General features: G+C 39.0%; 1 protein-coding gene across 14 annotated transcripts in view; it reads right to left on the minus strand.

Moving 5' to 3' along the window:
* LOC125628194 (leucine-rich repeat and fibronectin type III domain-containing protein 1-like protein) overlaps nucleotides 1-12,188 on the minus strand; it is a 254,572-nt gene that overhangs the window by 13,128 nt on the left and 229,256 nt on the right. Inside the window, exon 5 of one of the 14 annotated variants that reach the window (XR_007354163.2) lies at nucleotides 6,549-6,736. The exons of the other annotated variants lie outside the window; for them this stretch is intronic. The gene's annotated coding sequence lies outside the window, so the exon portion shown is untranslated. The remainder of the gene's footprint in view (nucleotides 1-6,548; nucleotides 6,737-12,188) is intronic. 14 annotated transcript variants of the gene reach the window in all.

Raw genomic sequence — 12,188 nt, forward strand, 5'->3', positions numbered from 1 at the left:
AAAGTCTATAGATAGGAGGGATTTCACAGCTGACTTGAATGACTCACAGAGGTATAATATTGCTGACAGAATTCACTGAGTTAAATCAAAGTTCAGATTTTAAAATGAGCAAATCTCTGAAGCTGTACACTGCATTGCACAAAAATAGTGAAAGAATTGTGAGCATGCATACTGTAGCTAAATTGTACTGCTTTTCATACAGTGGATATCAAATGAGTATAATGTTTGCTATATTGATCAGGCAATATGTCACCTCTTCCTCAAGAGTGACTGTTTGTCTCTTTAATCTATGGTATATTACCCCTTTCTTAATAATAGATGAGAACTGCTATTTTTAATTTTTATGTTTGCTCTATAAAAACAGAAAAGAAGTTTACGTTACCAGCTTTTTAACACACTATATAGTATTTCAATTATCTATGTAGAAACATCACTATTAAATATTGATTCATCTACTAATTTACAGCATGGAGTTGTGGCTTATTAAAGTTAGATGATCACTGGATATGAGAGAGTAAATTCAGTGTCTAGGAAGATATTGCCTTTGATGATATGAGATCCTAATGGACTACAAACATAAGTCAAATTCTTATAAACTATTAATCGTTTGCTCCTTGCACCATGACATAAATACTGAGTTCTTCTGACCTATACCAGAGGTACAGCATCATATTTTGGAATGTGCTGTTCCACTGAGAGCAGAGAAAAGATATTGTACATTAAAAATTAGGAGCTACTGCGATTTTTCTTTTGGGTACCCGTACTTGCTGCTATCTTAAATCATGAGGCAAGCCATTCCTGACACATCACCCCATGGTTCACACAAGAAATGGACAATGCTGCTATTGGACAATGGTTTAGCAAGCACCACACTTCATTGAGTCACATAGCAGATTAATACAAATAAAGCATCATCACCTACTGGCTATGTTAGTGGCCATGGTAGGAAACAGAAGCTTAAAGAGGAATCATGTAAAAGGATTGAGGAAACAGCATAGTTTTCTCAAAGTGTGCTGAGAAAAGCATAGAAACAAGATTTAAGAATATAGTTGAACAAATGCCCTTTGCACCTTTTCTGCACACCGTCACTTGCCACATCTGCAGATCCCTCCTATAAACTAGTTTACATGTTTTTGCACATAGATCAGTGATCACCAACCTTATTTGGATGGTGTCCCTCCCCTCGTGATGGAATAATCACATTACTCCCCCCGCCCCAACACACACCCATCCCCACAAAAGAGAGTCTTGTACCAAGGCCACTGAAACATATGAGCCTCTTTCCTGACCTGTTCTTTTCAGCCCCTACTCTCTTTTCTTTTAATCTTTGTTCCTCTAGCTGTAATTTTTGCATCCCAATTTTGGGTCTTTTGAGCTCTTGTTCAGTTGTTCCCCTCTTTCACTCTCCGCCAAAGGCTAATAGAGGCTGCCTGGATGAAGGCATCTGTAACAGTGTGCAAATGTCAGCCTTCATTCCTGACACGAACAGGCATCCTGGTCTTCACCACCTGTCCTGCTAGAATTATTTCAGCAGGTAGGACAGGGTGGCTTCACCAGAGTCTACAGCGCAGTTTAGACTGATACCGCAAAAGCCTCTGCTCCCACCATAGTGCACACATTTGCTCTCAGTACACTACTGGAGATGGGCCCCACTGCTGGTTTACTCCACCTGCTGTTTTCCTGCTGGAAGTTATTGGTGGTCCCAGCTGCTGCTTTGCACTACTTACTGCTTACCAGGTGAGCAGAACTGCTGCCAGGCTCTGGTTTTACTGTCCATATAACTGGAATTGCAGCTGAGCTCTAGCCAAACAAGATAACTACACCTCCCACCTCACCACTTCCAGGTGAAAAGGGTCCAGTGATTTAACAGACCCACCAGATTCCCTATCCCGTGAGAAATAATACTTGCAATAAACCGAAGAACACACACATTCTTTTTACTTGAATCTTGAGTCCAGCGCCTCTCGCCCAACCTTGGCAACCACCAGTGTTTGTCAGGGTGATCCTGAACCCAGTCATCATCCAGCCATTGCCCAGGTGATTCCCAACAGGATCAGCTCCAAAATATCAGCCCCAAGTACAAAATTTAGCCAAGCTGAACCCCAATGTCCCCAAACTATCCACAATTGTAAATATGTAAACAGGGCACTGCTTCCCTCAGGCGACTTCCATGCTTCCCAGCACGTGACAGCAGAGAACACAGATGATAGAGAAATGAGGTATTGAGGAGAACACAGTTGATACTTAAATAAGGTACAGCCTTTCTCAGTCATTGCCCCTTGGTCTCCAGCAGATGTCAGCACAGCTCTCACTCAGTTACCTCCCTTCTCTACTAGGCTTCAGGCTACAGGATTTACAAACCTTTGTTCTCTAACAAACAACTGGCTTGCCTCCAAATGATATGTTAGAAAACATAAACATAGCAAACAACACACAATTTTCAATTTAACAAATAACAGTAGGGAGGTGAATAGATGCGTGTGCTAGTCTTTTTAAAAAATATGTTATTTAATTGTTCCTCTATGGATTAAATCCAAATAAATTGGTTTCTAACAAAAAAACAAATGCATTTAGTAGTTTTCATGAAAAAGACACAACCTGTCACACTACACAACCTGTCACTTCTATGTCACACTGCAACTCCTTCAGTCATTTACAACAATGGAAAGTGGGTGAGAAACACTGACAAATCAGAAGGGAATGCAGAGTGCAGAAAGGGTATGCATTGGTGTAACTAACTGATGCAGGATAGCAGAGAATCAGGTCCAAAGTGTGCAAGAATTTTTAATTAAAATGAAAGCTGATTCTTAAAAAACAACCACATTTTACACTGAAAATGGTTTCACTTTTAGCCACATAGTAACATGCTTTGTTTCACTGTCAGAGAAGTGACATTACATAAAATATCAATGCCTAGAAAAAAATATAAATACTGTATACTACACAGACAAAAGCAACGTTAGCTTGAAATATCATACAGCAAATCTTCAAGGGAAAAATATCTACCTTCCTGCTTATAAAGGCACACCACTGAGACTCAGAAAATAAATGAACCAGTGAGTGAAAAGTGTGATTGATTTCCCCCCCCCCGATGAAACCATACAAAACCAACTGTAATGTGCACTAAGTACTGTATTCTGGAGATTGGAGAAATTTATCAAGCCATTAAAATAGTCATTTTAAGTGTAAAAGAATTGGAGAACTAGAGCATTTCCTATAATAAATATTTCCAAATGTTAAACCACTGGAGACTTCAGCTATAACTTGATTGCATGCACAGTTATGCAAATATAATTTGAAGTCCAATAGAAGAACATTTAATGCTTAATATGTACATAACATATAGGGTAAAACTGTCAAAAGTGCTTAAGTGATTTAGAAACATTTGAAAATTTTTCTCCTATACACATACAGCATCGGTAAACACCAGTGTGTATCCATTATAACATACATAGTGGTGGTATATATGAACTGAGAAGTAATTATGACCTGCTTCTGCTTAATGAATGAAAACAGTACTCATGTCACCACTGTTATGTTTCACAATTTTAGTCTATAATTGTCTCTCAAATTACACCTATCCTGCTGAGCACCATTAGCAACTGCCATTTTAAACATAGTAGCTGAGTTGCAAATTCTCAACAAAATGCATCAAGCAGACATGATACCTGGGAAATGAATAATAAATTCAGTTAAACATTTATAAGCAACTCTCTCAAGTAAAACAAACACCTTTAACCAATGTTCAGTGTAAATCCATGTTGCTCCCTTTAGAAGCATGTGGCAATAGGAAGCTAGCTTTCACCATGTGTATATTTTAAATACAAATGAGAGTGAAAAAAAAAGAAAAATAAAACATCACTGAAATTGCATATAATAATGCAGTAAATATAAGCAATTATCACTTTGATGTGCAAGTAAAATATAATTAGTTTTCACATTATTCTATGTCATCATGGTAGAGGGCGGTGAACAGCTTGTGTGTGCTTGGGCTGGTAGATATGCATGACAATTTTGCAAGGTTGTAATTGCTCTCCCTTTCTCTCTTATTTTGGACTGTATCCTGGATTCCTAGTGCACCCAGCGATGTAAGTAGAAGTTCTGGGTGTATAAGAAATACACAACACATCTCATCTTGTGCCTGTACATATAATACTGTATACACAAAGCAGGGGTCAGACTGGAAAAATACAAATGATGTTATTCTTCCTGGACTCTGCTGATCTGTGTTGCCAAAATGAGATACCACCCGCTATGCAGATCTTCATGATCTGATTGGACCTTTTCTTTCCTCTGTATTGTGATCAGCAGTGAAATAAAGTAAATGGCAACACCATTAACTGGCGTTATTAAATTTCTCAGTTATCACCAATTAATATAAATAGGGCAGTTCACTTAGAGGTATTGTTTTAGGCTGTTTGCAGACTCAAGCAGAGATCACTGCATCAGTTAGGCCAACATAGCTATGCTGGTCAGAGGTGTGATCTCTGACTGACATAGCTGATCTGCAAAAGCCCCAGGTGTAGACACAATTATACTGCACTTTTGCTGGTATTATAGCTTTTTTTGCTGGGGGTGGGGGGAGGCTGGAATAAAATATGTTGCCTTTGAAACAGAACCTAAATGAAGTCAATTCCATTAAACATGATCCATTTGTCCAGATAGATTCAAATATGTAATCAGCATGAAATTTAGCCCTCTGCAGAGGGCCAGCACAAAGACTATACACAAGAGGGATTTAAATGAGCTGGCCCCTTGCACACAGGTGAATTTCACCCTCACTGAACATTTAAATACACAATAGTTTATTCCTTCTCCCAGGAAATAAATTCTGGTATGGAAGATTAATTGGAAAATTATCCACATAGAAATAGAGTTTTAATTTCCTAAAACTGGTGCAATCTCATGATGATGGTGGGCTGACACACAGGGAATATGACAATTTCACAAGGGTTGGAAACTCCTAATATGGAGGTATAGCACATGATATATGTATACACACACAAGTAACCATAAGACACAATAAACAAAGGAGATTAAAATTTGTTACATTTGCATTAAAATTCTCAAGGGAATTTATTTTAAATAAAATATAATATATGGCCCCTGAACAGTCTCTAAATCTGGTCTCTCTCCTTCAATGAGCACGATCCTCTAAAATTTGAAATTATATATTACAACTCCTATTTTAATATGGCAAGGCAAGGTCTATTCATGGTTTTTCATATGCCCCCAGAAAATCCCTACAACCAGGGCTAGAACTGCTGAGAAAATGCAGGTTAAATTGAAAGGATGCCATTAACACGTAGAAGGTGCACTCAGCAGACACAGCTATGATAATATCCTCACAATATCATCTGCACTGTAAGGAGTTTTGCAGAATAAAAACTACAGTATGCGGACCTGTATGAAGCTGCCCGCCATATGAGTACATTGGCTCTTTGTATTAGCTGCACTTAAAGATATCCATTTCTGTGAAGCATTGATGTTCTTGACAGATTACTATCTGCACCTTATTCACTGATTTCTTTTAATAAGGGTTTGCTCTTGTCTATTGTGACAGCGAATATTTCATTTTGATACGCTGTCTTCCTTGTGATGGACTGCCAGTAATCTGACTAACTAAATAACACTCCCCATTGTCTCAGGAGCTAGGTCAGGGTTACTAATCTCCATTTTAAAGAAGGGGAAACAGACCCAGAAGTTAAGTGACTGGCCTGAGGCAACACAATTAGTGGTAGAGCCAGAAATGAAACTCACATTTTCTTTTTCATTTATCAGAAATATGCACCAGTGGGGAAAGTGTTATGGGGATGTGTATTCTGAACTTTCAGAATCGATTTCAGAAAAATAAGTGAAGAAAAAAAATCGACTAAGCATAGAACTGATTGAATACTGAACATCAATAGCAAAATATGGTTTCCTCAATAGCTGGCTTCAGCCACCTGCGTACTTATGGCTTAGTGTCCATCTTTGGTGTGGCTACTCACTCATCTTTAACTGGAATTGGCTGGTTCAGGGTTGGGGGAAGTGAGTACAAAAGACATAGTGATAAGCTTAAAGCTGCAGAATACACTGGCTTGTCACAATGAGCAAAATGTCCTGTTTCACAATGCAAAACTGAAGCTGAGTGATTTAGGGAAAAGGAATGTGAAGCTAAAAGGAGTTTTGCACAGACTCTAAAATCACTGTGGAGCTTGGAAGGGACTAGACAATTGGGGGCGGTGCAAGTGTTAAAAAGTGTAAGTGTTAAAGAGAATGTTGATGATTTAAAAAAAGGGGGGGATACTTAGTAACCTGAAGAAGAAAAAATGAACAACAGCAACTAATACTGATTTTCAGAAGAAAAAGTTTAAATGTAGCAGCAGAGGTACAGATATCTAAGTTGGCTGAGACTCAGAAAAGAATAAAGGAATCCAAGCAGCAGTAAAAAGAGAAGATGCTAAAATACAGCTGTTAATAGAGCTGAGGCCAAAACAAATAAAAAGTCTCACCTGTGAAAAATGTATTGAAACCTGAAATATAAAAATAAAATGAGAACTACTTACTTTAGGGGAAGCCCAAAGAAAAATGAAAAGGTATTTTGATGGCCAAACTTCTGGCAAGGAGTATGAAACGGGAGTTGTTCAGGTACTTGTGCAGTATGTCTCAGATAAAAAGTCCTTTCCAAAAGCCAGTTGGGAGGATCTTTGCTGTATCATGGACAAGGCTAGTAGTATCAGTAGTATACCTGGTTCTGTTAAAGGATGGAAAACGGGTGTTGAATCAATGGTTGCATGCTATGCAGCTGAAACTGACAGAAGGAAGGACAGAAGTGAATCTAGGGTCTGGTCTACACGGGGGGTGGTGGTGGTGGTGGGATTGATCTAAGTTACGCAACTTCAGCTACAGTGAGTTGACTGCTGATGCTCCCCCATTGGCTCCGCCTCTCACTCTGGTGGAGTACCTGAGTCAACGAGTGAGCGCTCGGCTAGACTAGACTAGACACAATAAATCGACCCCCCTGGATCGATCACTGCCCACTGATCCAGCGGGTAATGTAGACAAGCCCTAACTGATGTAAAAGGAGAGAAGCAACAATATTTGTTTTCTGTTTCAGTTGTTGATCACTGCAGGAGGCATAGCATGAATTAGATCAGGATCCATGGAATTTGTGATAAGGTGGCAGCTAACACATGCAGGAAATATTACAGTTATTTACTTCAGCAGATCATCGAGGTACCGTCCATGAGTCCACCTACCATGCCAGGAAAGTGACTGACCTTCCCTCTGAATGTGATTAAGGACTAGCAGAGTACCATTACCAATCCTAAACACACTGGAGTAACAATGCCTCCTACTCCAGAATTAAAGCAAGATATGAACCATGGCCAGAAACAGAAGCAGGACTTGATAATGGACTATTGATAAATAGAAAACATCGGTTTATGTCTATTAATGTACAGTACCGAATGATACCAATAGTATTGAATTTAAGAATTTTATATTACCACAGCAACTATGTCATGCAAAATATATTTGTGATTCTATATGCAAATTATACCAAACATGGTACAATATTTCAGATAGTCAATGGATGGGGTAGAATTGGGGAAAATTTTGTAGCCTGAGACGTGAGAGACTCAGGAGAAGAGAGAAAAAAAGAGATATAGGAACAGTAGTGGGAGTTGGAGCATTGGGAACTTCAGCATGGAATCCCAGATATCACAGTAGCACTTTGAATGCACCCTTCAACTGTGTGTTAACTATGTGTTATACCAGGGGTCAGCAACCTTTTCAGAAGTGGTGGAGTCTTTATTTATTCAGTCTAATTTAAGGTTTCCTGTGCCAGTAATACATTTTAACGTTTTTAGAAGGTCTCTTTCTATAAGTCTATACTATATAACTAAACTATTGTTGTGTATAAAGTAAATACGTTTTTTAAAACATTTAAGAAGCTTCAGTTAAAATTAAATTAAAATGCAGAGCCCCCAGATCGGTGGCCAGGACCCGGGCAGTGTGAGTGCCACTGAAAATAAGCTTGTGTGCTGCCTTTGGCACGCGTGCCATAGATTGCCTAACCCTGTGCTAAACAATCTGTTCCACCTTGTATTCAGCTGTGACACTCTGAATACATTTCCCAGACCTGAAGATGAGCTTTGTGTAAGCTCGAAAACTTGCCTCTCACCAACAGAAATTGGTCCAATACAAGATATTACCTCACCCACCTTGTTTCTGTATTATCCTGGAACCAGCACGACTACAACAATGCTGCATACAACAGAATCTCTTGAGAGAAGGGGGGGAGGGCTCTCCTGTCCTATGCAGTCATAAACATTAATTTCTTAGGGATCCTGAACATCAGGAAAGAGCACAGAGCTCTCCCACAAACTAAAAGCCTCAGGAGGCTTTCCTTCCTGTGGCTTAATATTGAGACAAGGTACTCCTCTCCCACATAGGGATTCTGGACCCAGTGCTGTCACATATTCAGACATTGTTTTCAGAACAAAATCAGAAGCAATGGCCTCTGTTACATTTCCTCACCAGCCATTTACTGCCCTGTGTCTCTGGGGAGGGGGAATAAATACAAAATAAAATCCCGGAACAAAAAAATTAACCAACCAGTGGTAAAATAAAATGAAACCCAATCAGACTTTTTAAACCCTGAAAAGAAAGAGGACCTAAAGCCCCCATGAAGCTAAGAAGGGACTTCACTGTTGCTATTAAGTTCACATGGAAGGGGTTATGATTCTGCAGCAGTAGGTGTTACTATACAATACACAGAGAGATATGCAAAATAAATGACAAGCCACCAAAAAGTCTCCACTTCAGTAATGTACACAAGACCAAACATTTTTTTAAAATGTATATAACAGTGTAGTGTTCCTCAATTGAGACTGTGCTACATTCCAATGTCCGGTACATTTTTATGGGTGAGTTATAATAAACTCTTGCATGAAAAACAGGATGTGGGGAGAAGCAGAAGGGAGTGAGTGCTGTAACTATCTGCAAGGCCCCCTAGTTTTCCATGATTATATGCTCACAAAAATTCATCATTCTTCTCCCTTTCTTGCATTCATATTGTGGATGCGAATTAATGTATTTACAACTGTCAACACGTATCTACAAAGACCAAAAGGAAGAAGAAGAAGGAAGAGTGAGAGGTACATAAAGGAGGTGAAAGAGTAGGTTGGAGGAAACAGACTGAGAAGGGGAAAGACTTATTTAAATGATTCAGTATAAAATGAAATTACCATAGTAACTGCCATTCACATGGTCTAGGCATATGCTGGCTATTAGACCTTGCTCACCTTCACAAAGTAGAAACACGTTTGATACATCATGTAGTTGCTTATGGTGGTTCAAGAACTGTCTGGCAGAAGCTGATTATACAGAGTTCTCAACAATGGGCCTGGTTTCCATAACTTCCCCTAGGCTGAAGGAAGCCTTTTGCTTTTGTAAGATTTCTACAACAAGGTCCAACCACTGTCACTCTCTGAATATACAACTATATAGGTCTCTAAATCTTCACACAATCACTAATTTATCCTCATCATCCTCCTGTGAAACACACCGGTAGCATTATCTCTATTTCACAGATTGGGATCATGCCCGTGGTTAAGTGACTGGCCGACGAACACACAGGATTAGCATGGTATTTGCAGATTGCTAGTTCTCGTTATTCTGCACTACCCACTAATCCATGCAACTAAACATTTATGACATAGCACAAACAATGTAACAATTTCTCAGATAACCACACACACCAAATTAAAGCACAATTACTAGTCCTTGTCAATTCAGTAGAACACTTCTGTTAAGAATCTATATTTGCTGGTTACTCGCTGTGGGAGCTGAACTTCAATCTTTAAGAAGCCTATTATACTACAGATTATTATATTTTAGTATTGCTCTGTGATTTGAAACATAATTTCTATTATAGCTTTGTTGCCAAACTGAGCCTCTCAATTTACAGAGATCTGGGTTCTGAAATGTGAAAGGAATGTGCGAAGACGTTTTTAAAAACTTTCTTCCAAAGAATTGTTGTCTAGGAACACGGCCATCTAGTAGCACCAATTGATTTAGCTGTTTTCAGATTGTCTTATTAAAGAGATTGTATGAGTCATTTGTAAATTTATAAAGATTTAGAAAGTTCAATAGGCATAATTTAAAATTGTCCCCATTGTTTTGGAATATGTTATAATATCTAACTTGCCATTATTCCAGGAGATGAAGAAGGGTGTAAAATGGCTTTTGTATCCCAAAGGGAACTTTTTGCAAAGAATTCAGCTCACAGTGTTCAGTGTTTCACAGATTCAAGAGCTGATGTTAGCTAGTCAGCAGCAGATATACTTTTACCCCTTACTAAAATTAGCACTAACCATAAAGTAGAAGTGTGAAGGAAAGATACTTATTTACCGGGGATTTAGGCCTATCCAGTGGCAGTGCTAATCTGCACTCTGTCAGTTCTTACAGGTCTTTCCCTAATCATTATAATGTATGATACAAATAATCGCCCAAACAACTCCTAACTGCAGCCCTTGTCTAAGAGTAACACACTTTTTTAATGAACTTTAGGCCAAAATTTGCCCTGTGCCCCACTGAAGCTAACCAACTTCTAATAGTTTTTACTCTGATTATCTGTAATTTACTTCATGGTTTGGGGTTCATATTTCATGCCACTATTTTTCTCATGAAACGAAGCACTAAAACTTCTCGGCATGGAGTACACTGCTCTCCATTTTTCAAAAACTGGATTTTCCTAGAACTCAGCGGTAGGTTTTCATCGAGGCACAAAGAGAATAAATAAGCAATACAAGCTGACAGATATTCGCATGCTGTGGTCCCTGCAAGAACTAGACATTTGAGGAAATGTTTTCAGCAACATTCCTCTCTGGATGATCTACTCAGAGCTGAGTAAAGCCATTAATAATATTGAACCTTAGCTTGAGTTTACACCTTTCTACCTATGAGCCATGACAAATGATGCAGAAAAACATTTGCATTGTACATCAGGACATGACAACAGCAGAATGTTTATTGTCTTCACAGGGCTAGAAAATGTTTCATGAAGATAAGCGTCTTAGACTGAGATCTTTAAAAGATCTAGGTGATTTAGGAGTGCAAGTCCTAAAATTCCACCTGTAAACCTTACCTCAAGGACTTGTAAAAATAGTTATTTATATTTAAAAGAAAAACAAACATTAGGTTTCTGATGGGCCTATGTTAGAATAGCAGAAATTAGAGATACAGAAAGTCCCATTGCAGCACCTATCCCATACCCTTTTCAGTGTAGCTCTGTTGCCTGTAATATATTTTCTGTAGCATTATCCAGTCTATTTTTAAATCTACTGGACCTGATTTTCTTCTCACTTACACTGTTATAAACTGGGAATAACTCAATTGAAATCAAAGGCATTATAATATGGGAAAACTGGTGAGAGAGGAGAATCAGGACTATTATTTTTAGAAATGTTGTCATCCTTCTGGAACCTACAGTATGGAATACTGATTGATATACTCAATTGCTAGTTCCTGATTCAACTATAATCTTCCCAGTTTATTTGCAAGGACTATAAACAAAATGACAGACCATATACTGGAAATGGGAGCAGTAACACACACAATCTGCATGATGCCCATCAAAATCTATGGAGGTCAAATAGTTAAGCCAAGCAAGTTTTACAAATGCTCCCCCCCCCCCCCCCCGGGTTATCTCAAGTGCTTATATACGAATGCACAAAGCCTTGGAAACAAGCAGGGAGAACTGGAGGTCCTGGTGATGTCAAGGAATTATGACGTGATTGGAATAACAGAGACTTGGTGGGATAACTCACATGACTGGAGTACTGTCATGGATGGTTATAAACTGTTCAGGAAGGACAGGCAGGGCAGAAAAGGTAGGGGAGTAGCACTGTATGTAAGGGAGCAGTATGACTGCTCAGAGCTCCGGTACGAAACTGCAGAAAAAGCTGAGTGTCTCTGGATTAAGTTTAGAAGTGTGAGCAACAAGAGTGATGTAGTGGTGGGAGTCTGCTATAGACCACCGGACCAGGGGGATGAGGTGGATGAGGCTTTCTTCCAGCAGCTCGCAGAAGCTACTAGATCGCACGCCCTGGTTCTCATGGGTGACTTTAATTTTCCTGTTTCAGAGTAACAGCCATGTTAGTCTGTATTCGCAAAAAGAAAAGGAGTACTTGTGGCACCTT

Source organism: Caretta caretta, chromosome 23 (genome assembly GCF_965140235.1).
Source record: "Caretta caretta isolate rCarCar2 chromosome 23, rCarCar1.hap1, whole genome shotgun sequence".
NCBI classification, from domain to species: Eukaryota; Metazoa; Chordata; order Testudines; family Cheloniidae; genus Caretta; species Caretta caretta.